Raw genomic sequence first — 16,853 nt, 5'->3', positions numbered from 1 at the left:
TGCCCTATCAAGGGATTCATGCCTTGTATCTGTTGAATGATTGCTGCAATGGGCTCCAATTGTACCGCAACACTACCCTGGATAAACAACCAACAATCAAATTAATAATCTGAGCCTGGCAAAAGGCAAGCAAGCAGACAAAAAGTACACTTCTCCCCCCAGTGTTTCAATTTATGCACATGATAAAATTAAGGTCACCTAAAACAATACAGTGAAAATTAATGACAACATAAGCAATTTTTCTGAAAGGATATTATTAATAATAATAATAATAATAAAGCAGCACTGACACGAAATTAAATATGTTACCACAGGCCATAAGCTTAGTAAACAATAACCAAGAGACTAAACCTTTCAGTCAATACATTTTTCTAGGAATTTTAATATCTTTTGGTATATTTCAGGAGGTTTAAGAGAATTTCCTACCTGTGATTTCAATGTTTACCACTTCTCATCTGTAATTTAAAGACTTTCATCCAGTGAGCTCTCAGTTGAATTCCAACAGACATGCGAGTTTAATTGGTGCATTCATTAGAATGTAATTTATAGCTCCTTAGTAACTTGAATCTCCTGCAGAATATGCAGCAATAATGTCTAATTAGTCCAAGCTTGAACATGTCCTGCAACAAATCTCTACTTCATTTAAACTACTCCTGTGAGCAGTTAGAAAACAATTAACTGTTGAGAAAAAAAGCTACAAAATTAAAACATAGCTCTAAAATTCCTGTACAGCTTAGTTGATTATAACCTTCATGCAAAAAGCTATGAACTTATTTAGAGAAGAAAAAGGTTTGATAAAGAATACAAAGTAAAATGACATAAAACTAAAAATAAATGAAACTTTTTCTGTTATATTATCTATCTATATATCTATCTATCTATATAAGCTTATTAAAAATATTTTTAGTTAATGCAGAAATTGGATGGATAACATTTCTTTTTTAGAACAGATCATTACCATCATCTTGACATTAGAACAACAATGAAATGAAGGAATAATTGCTTAATGAAATTATAAAATCAGAATATTCTATCAGTGTCTGTAAATATTTTGTGAAAATCTGGTAATGTAGATAAGACATTATTTACACTGAGAAGGCTAACAAAAGAAAAATATGAAATTTTCATTTAACTTAAAAAAAGAAGATGACTAAAGACTTCATTAAGAGTGACAGAATACACAAATGCCTGCGATTTCAAGTAATGTAAGCAATCTACCCCTTTTCTGAACAACATTTTAATTCACTTCAGGTTTGTGGGGATCTCAATTTAAAAAAAAAAACAAAAAAAAAAAACACACACACACACACATCAAAAATAAGGCCTTTCCCAAAGCTGCTTCCTGCCTTGCTTAAAGTATTTGCTTGCATCATACGGAGCCAAATTCAAGTCAACAACTAACCTATTAAACACATCTACATGAATTTTAATCCAGGTACTTGACAATGCTAAATTAGCCCAGTATGCGTAATTTTGAGTGTGTAAGCATGTGTCCTGTAATAAGAATAGTAAACAATATAAAGCATTCATGTTTGTTTGAGGGGATGTCTTGTTCGCAATATGTGCAGTCAATACAGCTAAGTCAGTACAAAGACTTTAAGGTGCAGAGAGGTTTCAGGATTAGTGGGGATCTCAGGACTGAACTAAAATGGGGTAATTCCTTCCATTTATACTAGTGCAGATCTGAATATGTTTATAATTTTGCAACCCCTTATATACTGTCAGTGTATTCTATTCACAACCTTTCTGTTTTCTTATTACTCCGTTTTTCTAAAACATATCAAATTTGTTCAAAGAGGAGAGTTTAAATACTGCACACTAAGGTTGCCATGATTAATCAATGTAATAGACTGAAAATTTTATATTTTTTAATTGACCAGTTATCCGCCCCACACTGGGTGATGGCATGCAATGACTTTTTCTACGGTTTTTGAGTAGGTCAATATTGGAGGGGGGCACACTATATTTATCAGAAGCAGGTTCAATTATCAGGCAAAATTCTCTTTTGTATGGAAGTATTTCACCTATAAATCTGAGAAAATGGTTATTTATTGTGTAAAAAAAGAGAAGGTGTTCCAAAATGACACTAGCTAAATGCATGAACACCTGTAGGGAAAGCACTGCTGGAGGTAAAGCAATGTGCAAGACAACAATACCATTAGTAATCCACTTACACTTACTTAGTCATTCGACCATAGTACTTTTAGTGCTGCAACACTGGCAGTCTTGAGAAACTCATGCTAGGGGATTTCTTAGGACAGAACAGATAAATTGTTCACTAAACACACTAAATGTAAATTGTCACCATTGTTACTTGCAAGTGGACTGAAGTAAAAGAGCGTTCCAGTATATTTGGCGTATTTAGCTCACCTACCTGAAATACTTTGCTATCTTTACTTTGGGCAGAGCTGCATTTTCACATTTTGCCAGATATGTATGCCAGGGTTGGTAAGTTTAACGGTCTTATAGTGACTCCAATAGAAAGCCACTTATCAGCAAGTGTCAAAGTTAAGCAGTAATCACATTTCATATAAACATATGTCAGCTTTGTATTTTCCAGTATTTTTCCCCCAAAATTTAAACTGTAAATAAATAAAGTTCAATAAACAGTAAGGCTGACTCAGTAAGATGTGGTTTTACACATCCAGCATAGTTGATCCAAATTTAGAGAGATTGTAGTACAGCAACGCACAGCCGTCTGCCCTCTTGCAGGGAAGCGGCAACTGCGAAATTGAATGTTTTCAAAAGAAATACAGTTTCTACTGCAGTTTAGATTTCTAAATATGCAGACTGTGCAGCTCAGCAAAATTAAAAAGGTATGTACATCTTAAAAAGGTTCTAGGTTCCTTCCATGTCCTCAGATGAAAGGCTGATGACCATGCCGCTGACCTTGTCTCATTAGACCGGGAAAAGCCACATGCAAGATATACTGAATGCTGCCTATAACGCTTTCTTCAATGTACATGTTTCCTTTCACTTTCTCAAATTACTGCAGATTTATTTCAGTCAGTCAAAAATTATCCACACTCTGGCAGCAGAATTTATTTTAATGAACTTTCAGTAAAGGCAAATGCATAATTTTTCAAAATAATCACCCTGCTTTCAATACAGTTTGCTCATCTGTCAACAGGCTGTTTTAGGCTGAGCTGCAAGCCAGAAACACATCACTGTCTTCACTGCTTCATCCTCATAGGGCTTCTTTCAGGGGACCAAACAGGTGATAGTCCAATGGAGCAAGATCAGGACTATAAGGAGGATGCTGTAACCCCTCAAAACAAAGTTTTTACAGAGTTTCAATAGTGCTGGCAGAGGTGTGCAGACGTGCATTGTCATACAAGAACATAATGCCCTTGGATAACAGTCCTTTGTGTTTTGTCCGAAGTTTAGGCTTTAGCTCCTCAGTAAGCATCTATCTCACTGTAACGAGCACGGTCGATTGTTGAACCTTTCTACTGTTCCAATATTGGCCCTATAAGCATCAATTTTCTAGTTGATTATTGACTTTTGAACTTTTTCTTGGTCAGCAATTGAGGATGTTTTAATTCCTCCGTTGTTTACGTTCAGGTTCGTAGTGATGAATCCATGTCTCATCACCAGTAATGATTCTTTTTAAGAAACTTACACCTTCCTTAGAGTATCGGTACAAATTTTGATTGCAGATACTCAAATATTAGAACATTAGAACACTCTAGACAAGAACAGGCCATTCAGCCCAACAAAGCTCTCCAATCCTATCCACTTATTTCTTCCAAAAACACATCAAGTCAAGTTTTGAAACTCCCTAAAGTCTTACTGTCTACAACACTATTTGGTAGCTTATTCCAAGTGTCTGTCTTCTTTCTATAAAAAAAAGAACGTCCTAACATTTGGGCAAAATTTACCCTTAACAAGTTTCCGACTGTGTCCCGGTGTTCTTGATGAACTCATTTTAAAATAACAGTCTCAATCCACTGTGCTAATTCCCTTCATAGTTGTAAACACTTCAAATCATGTCACCTCAATCTTTTTTGCTTAAACTGTATAGGCTCAGCTCTTTTAATCTTCCCTCATAATTCAACCCCTGGAGCCCTGGAATCAGCCTAGTCGCTCTTCTCTGAACCTTTTCTAGTGCTGCTATGTCCTTTTTGTAGCCTGGACACCAAAACTGCACACAGTACTTCAGATGAGGCATCACCAGTGCATTATAAAAGTTGAGCATAACCTCCTTGGACTTGTACTCCACACACCGTGCTATATAACCTAACATTCTGTTAGCCTTCTTAATAGCTTCTGAACACTGTCTGGAAATCAACAGCATTATGACTCCTAAATCCTACTCATAAAGTATACTCTCATTTTTACTTCCTGTGTGTAATACATTAAATTTCATCTGCCACAAATCTGCCTAGGCCTGTAGGCTATCCAAGTCTTTCTGTAATGATATAACAAATTATCTACTAATCCACCTATCTTGGTATCATCTGCAAACTTACATGCATTACAACGCTTCTGTTTGTGCTCTTCTGTGTGTTGCTTCGGTATTCATCTGACACAAACTTTTCGAAACCCAAGTCTATCATGAATTATTGTATAGACAGAGCCATGGCAGATTTGCAAATCATTTGGCACATCATCTACCGTTCACACCTGCACAGTGGTGACCTCGTACGGAAAGTGCTGATAAAACATTGCTGCCAACAGAAGTTAACATAAGCGGAGTGTGGATAATTTTGACTCACCCTCGTACTTAATAAAGTTATCTAACACTTGTACTGTCCATGTGAAAAAGGTATCGAGTTGCTCTATCAAAAAGCAACTAAAATTGATAGTCTCAGCTGACTGAACGCTGCCAGATTTGCCTGCAGCCGGCCCTGTTTAATCTAAACCTTACCATATGTGGACTCTTCCAATATGAGTGTAGTAGTTACCATAAGGTTTCAACATAAATATTATGCCTTAATCAAAAGGCAAAGAGATGGAAAAAGCAGTAGAAAGCTATTAATTGAGAAACCGTTGTAAAGCCATTGCTAAGTCTTTGTAAATCCACCAAATTACTGCGAGAGCCAGGTTTTCCCAATGGAGAACATTTGGAAGTGGTAAATTTGTCCAGGAAAAACTGGTCTGCCAAACCAACTCTAAGGCAAAGTGATGACTACCTCCTGGAGTCACAAAGCATCCAAGTAGAACATTTGATAAAACTGAAAGCCTTCTGTACCTCAGCTAAGGTCAGTGTTTATGACTCTGCAATCAGAAAGAGACCAGGTATGATACATGAGAGTACCAAGGTGAAAACCTATTTTATCCAAAAGTAAACTCAGCACTCACCAATCTCAAGACATTAGAATAATGTTCTATATGCAGACAAGTCAAGTGTTCGACAGTAACATCATCACTACAATAAAACATAATGGTGGATGTGTGATGGGTGTGGAGAATGCTTTGCTACCTCATGATCTGGAAGACTTGCCATTAGGGATGGAGCCATGAATTCTATATTTTACCAGAATAATCTTAAAAATTATGCCTAGTCTGTGATCTTATGTATAATTGGGTTATGCATCCGGACAATGGCTCAAAACATAAGAAGTCTCAAACTAAATGGCTTAGAAGAGACAAAATTCAAGTTTTTACATAGCCCAGCCCTGACAAGAACCCAACACAGATGCCATGGCAGTACCCGAAACAAGCAGAACACATCTGCAAACAACCAATGTGTCTGAATTTTGTTTTGCAGAGATTACATAAAACTTTAGTTTTACAGTAGCAATACAAATAACTGAAAACAAATTATTGATACAAAAGGTGTTGAAACCAAGTAATAAAACTATGGAGGCAATAAATTTTCACAATTGTGATAAGGGTCCTGGATAACCTTTCTTCTTGAATAAAGAAAATAATTTAAAAAGTGTAGTAGGTGTTCACACAGATTGCCTTTCTCGAATACTGCATTTTGCCTAAACATCTGAGGCCATTCACTGTGCAAAATATGCAAAAACAGAGGATAATAGGTAGAGGGGAAAACATTTTGATTATGTCCCTAATAAACTTAGGTAAGAACGAAAGAAAGACACATTTTGGAGCAAAAGCTATTAAAATGGGAACAAGTTTTAGAAACGGGTTCATACTGTAAAAGAAAGTTGCTTATTCTGCACAATATGCACAAACAATGCTAGCAAAAAGTCTAGAGTATGAAATAATCACGTAATCGGTGAATTATAAAATTTGAGGATCTACTTATTTCCAAATATTTACTGTTAAAAACAGTTAGTGTGCTCAAGTTTTACAATTAAAAGCATTAAGCAAATCTATCCAATGCATGCATCCAAATATTCCTAGGATCTACTTCATCTGTAAAAGAAATTTTTCCAGCTGCCTACACCAGAATAAGCAGGTTCAGAAAATGAATGGAAAGGAAGTACATAGAATTGATACATTCTCACCTAAAATAATACTTTATGAAACACACACAGGGCTTATTATATTAGTTGTGTTTTAAAAAGGAATATCCATAGTAAAGGTTGGAGGGAGTGGAATGATAGTACAAGGTCCAGAATTAGACATCGGGGAGGTCATACTCTATATTGCAGTTTCAGTCTCGTGGCCAAAGGTTTTCTTTAAATCAGTTTCCAAAGTAAATGGTTCAGTGTTACTTCAAACTTATCTAATTGTTTAGTTTTTTTTTTTCTTATTTTGCATTAAGAAATGTGTGCTGGTATTATTTATATGTAAACAAAGTTCAGATATTTGCATTTTTGTCATCTCTTAAAATGTTGACTTTTTTTAACATATATCTCTATCTATCTATCTATATCTATATCTATATCTATATCTATATATCTCTATGTCACCCGACCATGGGATACACACAACAGAGACCATGGGATACACACAACAGAGCCCCGCCTGCCAACTCTAACCCTCCTCCCGTGTCATGGGATACGCACAATAGAACCCCGCACACCAACTCTAACCCTCCTCCTGCGTCCACCCTCGCTCTCGAGGACTTATCCCTACCAACGAAGTAACTTTCACCAGCATTGACTCCATCATCACAGACAATCCTTCAGATCAATTTTCATTCCCCGAAGTATTTCTTAAGAGTCTAACTCCCACTGGCATGCCTCAGCAATAAACTCAAAATTAAAATTGGTTCAGTCATCATGCTTCTCAGAAACCTCATGCCAGCTAAAGGTCTCTGTCATGGCACTAGAGTGACTGTTACCAGCATTCACTGCAATGTACTGGAGTGTAAAACAATCGCAGCTGCTACCTCACAAACTGTCCTTATTCCCCAGATTTCCCTGACCCCATCAGACTCAAATTTGCCTTTTACACGCAGACAATTTCCTGTTAGATTGGCCTTTGCAATGACAATTAATAAGGCACAGGGCCAAACTTTCAGAAAGATATTCCTGTATCTGCCAAAACCAGTTTTCAGTCACAGACAATTGTATGTTGCTCTCTCCAGAGTTCCATCTTTTCATTCACTCACAGTTGTATCCTCAAACCCACCCCATTTGGACAACTGTGTCTGTCAGGAAGTGTTCACCCATCAATAAATAATTATGCGCGGGTTGGCTAGTTCTTTTTAATTTACCTATCCCAGTGGAGTTTACTCCATTCATTGTATTCAAATACTGACATTAATGATGAGCAGTACAGACACAGGTGTAAATGACAGAATACTAAGAAGCAGCAACTGCTTTGATATTAAATTCACTTGTGTGCCAATTATTATGAAAAGGCTTAAATTTAAAGACCATATGCTAATGCACAACACAAAAATTGTTGCTACATTCCACTAAAATTGTAGCATTTTTTTTTTAATATTTTTAAATATACCCATTTTATAAATTTCTGGTTTGAAAGAAGAAAAAAAAAAAAAAAAACTGGGAAATGACAAGCTTGTTTAATTAAGGAAGGAGTCTGGTTAAAAGCAAAAGGCAGCTGGGATGGACACTTGCAATTAAGGTGGTCAGCAGAAGTGAATTTGAGGACCCCTCAGTTAAGCCTTTAATTACGGTACTAGTTAGCACACAAACAAATGCATATACATACACATACATACACACAAACACACATATATACACATATACACATACAGAATTCCAAAAATGATATTTTCGGACTCAGGGAGGTCTAAAACGTTGATACTCAAAATCAGATCAAAATCAGATTATAGTGTGCACATTATGTCACCAGGTTATCAGAGAAACAGAAACATTACTGCAAAGAACATATTAGCGGGGGTGTGCTTCACATTTTCAGGACATTTACACCAAATGATGAGATACCAGCCATCCTAACAATGCCCCATGTTGCGATCTGGAAAATGGTACTGCTGCCTGAAGACCAGTTCAGAGACACAAATAGGAATGGTTTTCCAGAGTCTATCCGCATCTTGAATAAAGAAAGTGTCTGTAACCACATAAATGCCCTATTCTTGATTTTCTTGCATTGAGATATTTTTTATTTATTGTTTGTCACATATTTTGTAGTTCTGGTTTAATGCATATTATTGCATTAATTTAGCATAGCTTTTTTTTTTTTGATAGTTGTAAAGCTGTGTGTTACGGTTTATTTTACTGTTGTATTCTTTATAGCAGTCTTGGACTTTAGCAACTAAGCATTTCACTACATGTTATAGTCTAGTGTATGTGACAAATAAAACATGAATGGGTTCATTGGGTCGATATTATCGCATATACACGGTATAGTGAAATTCTTACTTAGGTCTTAATCAACATTCAATCGCGCATGCCTCCTTCCACTTCAAGGTATTCCGAGTAGGGACTTATCACGACAGCGCCTAAGCCAAGGCAAAATCAATCCCAGTCTAGGTCTCACACACACACACACACTCCCGTAATTACTCACTCTTAAAATCAGTTATTTATAAATTCGCGAACTTTTTTCCTCTCAATAGAACATTTCTTAAAATCAAACACTTGGAGAATGATACCGACGAAAAACTCAACCATGAGCGACTCTGTCCAGATAGTAATGCTATTTCCAATTGAAAAATAAGAGTTTAACAATAGTTTACAAAGACAATAAAGGTATTTAGTAACCACCAAATTGTCGAGTCAAAGATACTTAAAAACATATGGTATGTAATCCTTCGATTCATCTTAAACAGCTCGTTGAAAAATCTAAACAAAAGAACATAATCTGTGATTTAACGTAAATGTCATACGTATCATGTACTTAGAAAGCTCTAAAGAAAACAAAATCCATTTAAGTTTTGCGAATCTCGATCTCCCATAAATAACAAGAGATTGTTCTTAAACTTGATTCGGCCAAGCGATTATCTCTAGCCTAACTGCCACTCTTGCCAAAGCGTCAATTGTGCGACAAGCCACCCCGATTCAACACTTCACACGAAATACGTTTCATAAATGGCAAAAATGCACAATTAGACATAAAACCATCTGTGCACCTTTGCCGTAGACCGATTTAAATTAAGCCCGAACGGACACATACGTGTTAAGTGAGCTTTCTTCCTGCCTCCAACCCGAATCAAGATGTTCTGAATACACCGACATGGTGTCTCATTCGCATCATTCCATGGAGTGCTTCCGTGTGACAATTACGACTGTACGAATGCAAACACAAAAACACCCACTTACCTCCAATGTTATTTTGATAAAACGCCTGCCCATGTGTACTATTTATCCTTCAATGGACATTTTTGTGACTCTGTAGCCACAGGTAACTGCGGCGTGACATCATTTCCGGTGCGACGCCCATGCTCTTAAAGGCGCAGCGACTCTCTGCACTCATGCGCAGAAGCAACCAATTACGATACGGCGCGCGATAAACCCATGGTTAGCAACATTTTTTTTAATTTAAACCTTGAAAAAGTATTCTTACTTAAACTAGTGTTCCATCTGGTGGTTACTATTGTACTCCATAACTGGTTAAAGTGACGTGTCCAAAATGTTTAATTATACATGCACCTTTTACATTCTTAATTATTCACTATAATCTCATGACGAATGTTAGTCTATTTTAGCAACTAAAGTGGCAATATACTGTAATAACCAGTCCTGGTAGAACGGACAGACAGAGCAGATTTACAGCTGACCATTTAAACTCATCAAATTACATAATACAGTATGTATATCAGTGGCCAGTGGCGTTTTTAAAATAAAAGCTCAGGTGGGGCTCAAATGTTATTTTATGTTTGCCTACTTCATTAAAAGTAGATTACTCGGTTTTCAGCTAGCCTCTTTATTTCTCCATAATTTTCTACTCTTGATCTTTCCCTGATGTAATCTAGCCAGCTTCTCCATCCATCCATCCATTTTCTAACCCGCTGAATCCGAATACAGGGTCACGGGGGTCTGCTGGAGCCAATCCCAGCCAACACAGGGCACAAGGCAGGAACCAATCCTGGGCAGGGTGCCAACCCACTGCAGGACACACACAAACACACCCACACACCAAGCACACACTAGGGCCAATTTAGAATCGCCAATCCACCTAACCTGCATGTCTTTGGATTGTGGGAGGAAACCGGAGCGCCCGGAGGAAACCCACGCAGACACAGGGAGAACATGCAAACTCCACGCAGGGAGGACCCAGGAAGCGAACCCGGGTCTCCTAACTGCGAGGCAGCAGCGCTACCACTGCGCCACCGTGCCGCCCAGCCAGCTTCTCCTTGATCTCCATTTGCTTTTTTTATTGTCCATTCTTACCTGTAATATATTCAAAGCCTGACCTCCCCTCATCACATACCCAGCATACTTAATCACTCTTTGTGTTGAATCTATTTGCAGATAGTTAATTCTGAGTAATACTTCATTAGTTATTTTGTTTTTCCACTTTATTTGTAGAATTCCTCTGTAACACCATTGTTTGAAAGTGTCAATTTTTCTTTTCAGATCTTTACTCAAGTGTTCATGTTTCACACCCATAGCCCAGAATTTACAAAATGTAACCAAGCAAATTTATTTTTCAAGATCAAGTTTTAAATTTCCTTTCATTAGTTGTTTGTTTTCAAAAAGTGTTTTGGCTATTATTACTTCTTTAGTACATTTCATAATTTCTGTTATCCAGCTTCTCACTTATTTGTACTCTTTAACTTAAGGTTACTTTACATAACTAATCATTTCTGTTCCTTTTTTGATAATGATTAGTGAGACTTGCAGGTGAATGCGCCATTTACATTGCATATACTCAAACAATAGGATGTTGGTGCCTGGTCTGTGTTAATTGGCATCAGACTACTGTGATATCCAATATACAGCTACATACCTTTAAATGTTAAGTAAACTGAGAGCTTCACAACCACTGGCTGACATAAAAATGTATTCACAATGAACTGTCTAAATTGAATCAGCAGCACCTAAAGTTGAGAATCAAATGACCTTAAGGTGAAAAAAAACAAGGCACAATAATTTGTCAAAGATTACAATACAAGTAAGCTGCATGCTAATTCAGCAAAAACTAATTTTTAGCTCCATTGATTTAAAAGGTGACTGGACCTTGTCCACGTCATTCCTACAGATATGTCATTTTGCCTTAAGGAAAGGTACTGTATATCTGGCTATCCTGAGCAAATGAGTGAATGTGGGTGGCTGGCTTGGCATTGCATGATAGAATGAGAAGCTCAGCAATTTGGGAGAGCCTCTTAATAGAGGCATTGCTCCTCCAGATTGAGAGTAGCCAACTAAGGTGGTTTGACCATGTCATAAGGATGCCCGTGTGCGGCTCCAATACACTACAATAACACTGTGCGTCTTGAGAGACGCTGCTATTTCTCCAAGATTATAAATAACAATGCTAGTAATCCCAGAGTCTTATTTTCTACAATTGATCGCCTACTAAACCCAGGTAGCTCAAAGGAATGCCTCCAAAGTGCTTCCAGTGAAACCTGTGAGGCTGTCGCTGTATTTTTCAATCAAAAAATTAATGATATTAGAAATAACATAGTATATCCCTCCAACACTAAGGATCCTCCTAAACCCCAGCATCCTGTTATAAACAAATTAAACTCTTTCACTAGGATAGATTTACCTGATTTAAAGAAAATAATCTCTCAATTAAAACCCTCCACCTGCGTCCTTGACCCGATACCAACAAGGTTTTTCAAAGAAGTATCAGGCGTGCTAATTGATAATATTCTGGACATAGTAAATTCGTCACTAGATACTGGGGTCTTCCCAGACTGTCTTAAGACTGCTGTAGTTAAACCCCTACTTAAGAAACATAATCTCGACCCCTCAGCTCTTGAAAATTTTAGACCCATCTCTAACCTGCCTTTCTTAAGTAAAGTTCTAGAGAAGGCAGTCATTATGCAGTTAAATGACCACCTAAATAAATATGCTATTCTTGATAAATTTCAGTCGGGTTTTAGAACAAATCACAGCACAGAAACTGCACTCGTTAAAGTAGTAAATGACTTGCGGGTAAATGCAGACAGAGGCCATTTATCTGTTCTCATCCTCTTAGATCTGAGTGCTGCATTTGACACCATTGATCACAACATTCTTAGAAATCGCCTTAGTCAATGGGTGGGCCTCTCTGGCACAGTCTTAAATTGGTTTGAATCCTACCTGACAGGGAGAAAATTTTTGTTAGTTGTGGGAATTACAACTTGAAGACACATGATATCCGATATGGTGTTCCACAAGGCTCTATCCTGGGTCCGCTGCTCTTCTCAATCTACATGCTTCCGTTAGGTCAGATTATCTCAGGGCACAACGTGAGCTACCACAGCTATGCTGATGACACACAGCTGTACTTATCAATAGCTCCTGATGACCCTGATTCTATTGATTCACTAACAGAATGTCTGATTTGTATCTCAGAATGGATGAATAGTAATTTTCTCAAGTTAAATAAAGAGAAAACTGAAATCTTAGTGATCAGCAATAATGGATACAATGAGGCTATTAGAAATAAACTGGATACATTAGGATTAAAAGTCAAGACGGAGGTAAAAAGCTTAGGGTGATTGTTGACTGTAATCTGAATTTTAAATCACATATTAATCAGATCATTAGGACAGCATTTTTCACTTAAGAAACATAAGTAAAGTTAGACCGCTTATATCACTGAAAGATGCTGAGAAATTAGTTCACGCGTTTGTTTTCAGTCGACTAGATTACTGTAACGCACTCCTCTCAGGACTACCCAAAAAAGATATAAATCGTTTGCAACTAGTGCAGAATGCAGCTGCTAGAATCCTAACTAGGAAAAGAAAATCCGAACACATTTCTCCAGTTTTAATGTCACTACACTGGTTACCTGTGTCATTCAGGATTGACTTTAAAATTCTGCTTATGGTTTATAAAGCCTTAAATAATCTCGCCCCATCTTATATATCGGAATGTCTGACACCTTATATTCCAAATCGTAACCTCAGATCCTCAAATGAGTGTCTCCTTAGAATTCCAAGAACAAAACTTAAAAGAAGTGGTGAGGTGCCCTTCTGCTGCTATGCACCTAAAATCTGGAATAGCCTGCCAATAGGAATTCGCCAGGCTCATACAGTAGAGCACTTTAAAACACTGTTGAAAACACATTACTTTAACATGGCCTTTTTATAACTTCATTTTAATCTTAATTAAACTTAATCCTGCACCACCACCACCTACTCAAAGCTTCATGATGCTCCAACAATGATGGACGGATTAAAAGGCAGAAGTCTACGTGACCATCATCATCATCAAGCCCTTCCGTGAGAATCCTAAATCCAAAGAGGACTGTTTCATTTATGTTAGGTAGAATGCCCAGAGGGGACTGGGCGGTCTCATGGTCTGGAATCCCTACAGATTTTATTTTTTCTCCAGCCGTCTGGAGTTTTTGTTTTTTCTGTCCCCTGGCCATTGAACCTTACTCTTATTCGATGTTAATTAATGTTGATTTATTTTGTTTTATAATTGTGTCTTTCATTTTTCTATTCTTTAATATGTAAAGTGCTTTGAGCTACTGTTTGTATGAAAATGTGCTATATAAATAAATGTTGTTGTTGTTGTTGTTGTAATGGGTGGAGACTCTGGCAGACACAGGGCATGCTGGAGAGATTATATCTCTTGGCTGGCTTGGGAATGCCTGTGAATTGCCCAGGAATATCTGAAATATATAGATGGGGGCAGGCAGGTCTGGGCTGACCTGCATGGACTGCTTTTACCAGGAAAAAGCTGTTAAGAAAATGAGATGAGATGAGTAAATGTGAATATTATGTTTTGTAACTATAGTATAGTATTTCTCAGCATTGGCATATAAAACAAAAACAGTACCAATATGAGTACTGAGACACTAATATTAAAGTTTAGAATGCAAATCACAGAATACTATCATTACATTTCTTGTGTGGCATGGACTCCCGCCCAGGACACCCCTTCACTGTATATTCAGGGGGAGCAGCCCTGGACGGTACTGGATGGCAGCCCCCTTGGGTTGGAGTGGTGCCTTGGTTTCCCGCAGGGCTCCATGGGAATTGGAGTTGGGTGTAGCCCTGTTGGGACTCCTGAGCCCGTCTGGGCAGCATATTCGCCACACCCGGAATTTCAGCCGGATGTCGGCAATCAAGCACCTGGAGCACTTCCGTGTGCCCAATAAAAGGAGCCAGCGACCACCACTTAGCGGCCAGAGTCGGGTGGAGGAGGACAAGGTTGCCTAGGAGGAGTGGTGGTGGAAGAAAGAGAAGAGCGTGGTGTTTTGGTGTGTTTGTGTTACACTTGGTACTGTGTTGTGCCTGTGGGGATTATGGGGAAGACATGCCCCAAAGGTGAAGAAAAATAAAAGTTTATTGGTTTTATATGTGTGCCTCCGTGTCCAATCTATGTCAGGTCGGGTGCATCTATAGCGCCTTTGTTACACTTGATATATCCAAACAATGTTTTAAATATGAGCCCTGCATATTTTTCAATCCTGTGTAACAGAATAGAGTTGCCAATAGTGTCAAAAATACTTGCAAGATATTACAATGTCATTGACAACAAGCTAATGCTGTTTATGTACTATGACCAATACAAAAGCCAGACTGACAATTTTCATTTAACTAGCAATGGGAAAGGTGTGTGGTAATTAATGTTTTAAGCACTTAAGAAAGAAAAGGTACGTTTGTGATGCATTAGGAACGATGCCAGTAAATAAAAATCTGTTGATAATATTAAGGCTAAAGCTCTGCAAGATCACTAATTGAGTTTTTAACTAAATGTATTGGGACAACTTTCATATTGTAAATTAAAGGTATCATTTTTGTACTGTTATTAAATTAAAATTACTAAAGCTATGTGCACAGTATACATTTCTAAAATAACTTTGATATCTAAAATGATCAATTTCATTAATAAACGATTTCATGACATTTATGCAGATAATTCATGCATTTTTAAACAGAATTACCAAATACAAAGTATTAATTAAATGCTGCTGAAATCATTGTTTTTAGCTTTCTGTTAATTCAAAATGGTGATACAAGAATCCATACTAGAACTAGAACACAAGACTACATAGTTTGAGTTAGTTTCATTAATGTGGTGTTTTACTGGCTTTGAGTTACATTTAGGACTAATTTCAAGATACTTCTTCTTGCATATGAAGCTTGTGGTAGAAATTTAATATCTTATTAAAAAAAGAAACATCCCCTAACAGGACAAGTCAGTTATCAGGCAGGAGAAAAGCTATCAATTGTTATCTTTTAATTACTCCTCAACAAAATGCCTTGGAGGGAGCATTCTTCAAAAACAGTCCGCTATAATTTTATAAACTGTCGAATTTACATACAGTGTCAATCAATGCATACATTTTACACTGGTTGGTTCACTGATTTACACCCAAATGATTTATATAAAATACAAGTGTATTATATATTATATTCTGGTTCTTCATATACAGTGGTGTGAAAAACTATTTGCCCCCTTCCTGATTTCTTATTCTTTTGCATGTTTGTCACACAAAATGTTTCTGATCATCAAATACATTTAACCATTAGTCAAATATAACACAAGTAAACACAAAATGCAGTTTTAAATGATGGTTTTATTATTTAGGAGAAAAATCCAAACCTACATGGCCCTGTGTGAAAAAGTAATTGCCCCTTGTTAAAAATAACCTAACTGTGGTGTATCACACCTGAGTTCAATTTCCGTAGCCACCCCCAGGCCTGATTACTGCCACACCTGTTTCAATCAAGAAATCACTTAAATAGAAGCTGCCTGACACAGAGAAGTAGACCAAAAGCACCTCAAAAGCTAGACATCATGCCAAGATCCAAAGAAATTCAGGAACAAATGAGAACAGAAGTAATTGAGATTTATCAGTCTGGTAAAGGTTATAAAGCCATTTCTAAAGCTTTGGGACTCCAGCGAACCACAGTGAGAGCCATTATCCACAAATGGCAAAAACATGGAACTGTGGTGAACCTTCCCAGACCAAAATTACCCCAAGAGCGCAGAGACGGCTCATCTGAGAGGTCACAAAAGACCCCAGGACAACGTCTAAAGAACTGCAGGCCTCACTTGCCTCAATTAAGGTCAGTGTTCACGACTCCACCATAAGAAAGAGACTGGGCAAAAATGGCCTGCATGGCAGATTTCCAAGACGCAAACCACTGTTAAGCAAAAAGAACATTAGGGCTCGTCTCAATTTTGCTAAGAAACATCTCAATGATTGCCAAGACTTTTGGGAAAATACCTTGTGGACTGATGAGACAAAAGTTGAACTTTTGGAAGGCAAATGTCCCATTACATCTGGTGTAAAAGGAACACAGCATTTCAGAAAAAGAACATCATACCAACAGTAAAATATGGTGGTGGTAGTGTGATGGTCAGGGGTTGTTTTGCTGCTTCAGGACCTGGAAGGCTTGCTGTGATAGATGGAACCATGAATTCTACTGTCTACCAAAAAATCCTGAAGGA

General features: G+C 37.5%; 1 protein-coding gene across 2 annotated transcripts in view; it reads right to left on the bottom strand.

Annotated features, from left to right (window-relative positions):
* tmtc3 (transmembrane O-mannosyltransferase targeting cadherins 3) overlaps positions 1-9,706 on the bottom strand; it is a 111,113-nt gene extending 101,407 nt beyond the window's left edge. The window contains exons 1-2 of one of the 2 annotated variants that reach the window (XM_039761785.1): positions 9,609-9,706; positions 427-570 (exon numbers count right to left, since the gene is read on the bottom strand). The gene's annotated coding sequence lies outside the window, so the exon portion shown is untranslated. Of the gene's footprint in view, positions 1-426; positions 571-9,462; positions 9,525-9,608 lie in introns of those variants that run through there. The other variant, XM_039761786.1, reaches the window with a different exon arrangement.
* Between the last annotated feature and the right edge of the window lie 7,147 nt (positions 9,707-16,853).

The sequence above is a fragment of the Polypterus senegalus genome, chromosome 8, assembly GCF_016835505.1.
Source record: "Polypterus senegalus isolate Bchr_013 chromosome 8, ASM1683550v1, whole genome shotgun sequence".
NCBI classification, from domain to species: domain Eukaryota; kingdom Metazoa; phylum Chordata; class Cladistia; order Polypteriformes; family Polypteridae; genus Polypterus; species Polypterus senegalus.
The sequence above is the reverse complement of the archived record's forward strand: the minus strand, read 5'-3'. Positions and strand labels throughout refer to the sequence as shown.